Source organism: Capsicum annuum, chromosome 11, assembly GCF_002878395.1.
Source record: "Capsicum annuum cultivar UCD-10X-F1 chromosome 11, UCD10Xv1.1, whole genome shotgun sequence".
Lineage (NCBI taxonomy): Eukaryota > Viridiplantae > Streptophyta > Magnoliopsida > Solanales > Solanaceae > Capsicum > Capsicum annuum.
Genome location: NC_061121.1, coordinates 213,217,560 through 213,221,976, shown reverse-complemented (window position 1 = coordinate 213,221,976; position 4,417 = coordinate 213,217,560).

Here is a 4,417-nt window from a genome sequence, read left to right as displayed (position 1 = left end):
TAAGAAAGATAGCTTAGATGTTGAAAATTCATACCCACAGCCGACTTCATTTTTTACCAAAAAGAATAAAGCAAAATTTGTGGAGTTTCTAGAGGTAATTCATTGAAGAGGACGAGCTGAAATAGGGGGTATATATATCTATATCACATTCAGATTTATATGGATTTCATTTATATGCCAAGTTTTTATTTATTACTTCAAAATAATATAAACGGCTAGTAGGCCATTTTCTTCGTTTTTCTTTTGTTTTTTCCCAGCAATAATTTATAATAATAATAAAAAAATTTGTCTTTATTTGCTGCGCTTTTTTTATTAAAAAAAACTTTTTTGACTTTTTTTAAAAAAAAATTCATAATGTATCAATATTGTATAAATGATTATATAAACATGCATATATGATGTACAAATAGTGATGTAGTATATAAGTAATGTATCGATGTTGCATAATAGTTATGTAGTGTTGAAGTAATGCATCTATATTGTATAAATAATGTATAACATGTATATTTGATGTACAAATAGTTGTGTAGTGTATATGCAATATATTGATATTGTATAAATAGTTAGTAATGCATTGACATCATACAAATAGTGTATAAATGTGTATCAATATTGCATAAATAGTGTATAATATATATGGATAAATGCAAATCAAATATTGTATAAATAGGTATGTAATATATAAATATTATATAAATGGTTTCTTCTTCTTTTTTTCTATTTTTATATTTTTTTTATTCTTCTTTACAGATCTACGTATATATTTACAGTGCAAAATATACATACATATATATACATGCATATATATATATATATATATATGCATGTATATATATGTGTGTGTATATATGCACATATATATATATATATATATATATATATATATATATATACACAGAAATACATATCTGACTCATATGTATGTATAAACATATAGGACACAAAAATCTCTATAACAATATTCTTGTGATGAAAAATATGCATTATCAATAAATACATATGCATTAATCATAAATACATATGCATTAATTATAAATACATATGCGTAATTCATAAATAGATATGCATAACTGAAAAAATACATATGCATTTTGAAAAAATACTATGCATTAGTTATAAATACATATGCACACTGAAAAAGTACATATGTATTATTCATAAATACATATGCATCTATAAAAACCTAAGCAGTACTAAAAATGTATTTTCAAATCAATAAATATAGCATGCAGCCCTATAAAAATGTATGAATAGCTAAAAAAATATATATGTATTATTCAAAAATACATATGCATATCTGAAAAAATACATATGCATTAGTCATAAATAAATATGCAATCTGGTAATACATATGTATTAGTCATAAATATATATGCATAATTAAAAATTACATATGCATTAATCATAAATACATATGCACAACTGGAAAATACATATTCTTCCTTTTCATTTGACTTTCTCTTTTTCACATATTTTTACACTTTTTGGTGTTTTGAAGATGAAGGTTTCCTTGATGTTTTCCATTTCAGAAGAGCAAACAGGCGGCAAAACAGTTTTATTAGCGAAATCTCATTTGAATATACCAACCCGTCGCTACCAATTCGCCGGACAATCCATAAAAAATGATGGTCAATCCCGTCCTTCACCGGATCTGCAAAACTAGCGAATCATCGATTAAAATTTGACCCTTGTGAATGGTACCCGCTAAGACTCGTTAGTAAAACGTCATTACTGCCGCTGCCGGTCAACATCACGGCGAAATTCGCCAGATAGAGCCTCCCTTTGTTGAAAATCTACCGGGAAACGCCGAAATAGGCGAGTCCAATCGAAGCCACCAACCCACCCATCGCCGAAAGCGACATCTCTTGGCTGGAAAAACACCAAAAAAATCACGGACTCGAATAGGATAGGATTTTGCGCGTCGGGCTCGTCGGATCTCATATTTTGGCTGAGTTTACTGTACCTCCGTCCCCTATGTTAGGCAAAAACCCCCCCCAAACCCCCCCCCCCCCCCCCCCAAAAAAAAAAAAGCTGAAGAAAAAAATACGAAAAATAAAAAAATTAAAGGAAACATTATATTGATGGGAACTGCAATAGGAAAGTGACGTGAAAATAGGAAAAAGTAAAAAGAAAAGGTGCAGCAAAAACGCTTATCAATAAAAGAATAAAAATATTGTTACTTTTGCTACATTTTGTAATTTTGATAAAATGTTGTTATTAATTGTAATTAAGGTCTTGGTATGTTAGTTTCTATAATTTTTTCAAAATTGAACTCAATTAACATTTTGCGTATAATTTCAAATATATAAAAAAAATATAGTAATTAATTTATAACAAGTATAGTCATATAAAAAAAAAAGCCAAAAGTGCATTGAATGATCTCTACAATAAACACTCCTACTTCTCTTTTCAAAACCAGTTCATGGACTCAAATGATCATCTTGCCATGGAGCTTCATCAAGAAATCCCACCCAAGCTATCAAATTTAATTCTCAATCCAATCTCCCCAAATCCCTCATTAACCTATAAAATTCTCGTACTCTCACGAATTAGTCATGAATAACTTTGAGGATTTAGTCATGAATGAATTAAATGAAGGCAACTACATCTGTAACTCTAACTAGTTCTCAATTAACAAGCCATATTAATCAATTTATTAAAAAACAAAAAAAGAGCTAATGATCTTCAAAGCTCACAGTATTCTCCTCTTGCCGCTATCAAAGCAAAACTCTTGGAATGGTACTACGGATTTAAGAGTTCAGGCTAGAAAATGATACGTTGTATGACTTGTAATTCATGTTTTTCTCCAGTATCAAAGTTTTGTGTTTGACTATATTTGTTTCTGTAATAGCTATTGGCAGCGGCAATATCCCTAGTTTTGTGCTAAAGATGACATTCTTTATCAAAGTTTCAAAGGATTATCCACCTTGTTTATGACATCTTAAAGTTATGTAGTGTATATGTAATGTATTGATATTATATAAGTGGTATACAAGTGTATATCGATATAGTATAAATAGTTACATAATGTATATATAACGGATCGTTATTGTATAAATAGTGTATGAATGTGTATATAATGTATATGTGATGTACCAATATTGTATAAATAGTTATGTAATATATACATAATGGATTGAAATCAATATTATATAAAATTTATGTAATGTATTGATATTATATGAATTATGTATAACATGTATTGATATTGTGTAAAGGGTGTATACTCATATAGTGATATGGTATAAATTGCTATGTCACGAATAGGTAATATATAAAAGTTTCAGAGATTGATATACATTCATATACAATGTTTCTACAAAAGTTGATCTTCTTCAAATATGAATACATCATTAGCAAACAAGGAAATTATTCCAAAAGAAAATCAAAAAGCAGTTGAATAATATGTTGCTTGACTTTCCAAAATATTGCCACAAATATGTCAGATCCTCAAAAGTACACGACTTTAGAAAGATTTGACATGCACTTGGAAAATGACTCTCCATAAATATTGCCACAAACATGTCAGATCCTCAAAAGTACACGACCGTAGAAAGATTTGACACACACTTATGGCATTCTTTAAGAGCGCACGAGCATAGGTTGAACCATTGAAATCAACAAAAGAAGCACATCAAAATCTCAACACAAGAACAAAAAAATTTGCATGACCTCAACTACAATGACTTGCTGACATGATCACGAAGAATCACAAGTCTTTTATAACATCACCAGCAAACAATCATACAAATTGAATTTTTAAAAACATCTATTCCAATAAATGTTAAGCTACCAAGGCAGAGGCACAATAATATAAAAAAAATGCATCGGAGATTCTGATTTCCTTTGTATGAAAAAATTTCATCTTTCTTTCAAGAAGGTTAATTATTCACAATTAAATTCTAGTAATGTCAATGTCAATCGTTCTTGTCTTATAACTGACCTCGATTTGGGTTCACTTAAAGCCGATCCGGGAGAAAGAAGACCTATTTCTGATTATGATCCTCGAATACGAGATGAAGTGAGGAAATATTATATTGAAAAAGGGCCTTGTCAACCTGTCTTGAAACATTAGTTTGAGGCAAATATGATTTGGCAAACACATTAGTTGAGGCAAATCTTGTAGAGACTTATTCACTTGTTTATTTACTTGTGAAGTTGACTTTTGTTTTATCCGTCGCTCCGGCAACTGTTGAGAGAACATTCTCTTCCATGAAGCACATAAAAAATGAAGTGCGAAATAGTATTGATGATCAATATTTAAATGATTGTTTAGTATATTACATAGAGCGTGATGTATTTAAAAATGTAAGTAATGATGTCATCGTTGATCGTTTTCAGAATATGAAAACTCATTGTGAGCAATTGTAATGAATTATGGATATTATGATATTAGTAATATTATTAAAAGTTTAAG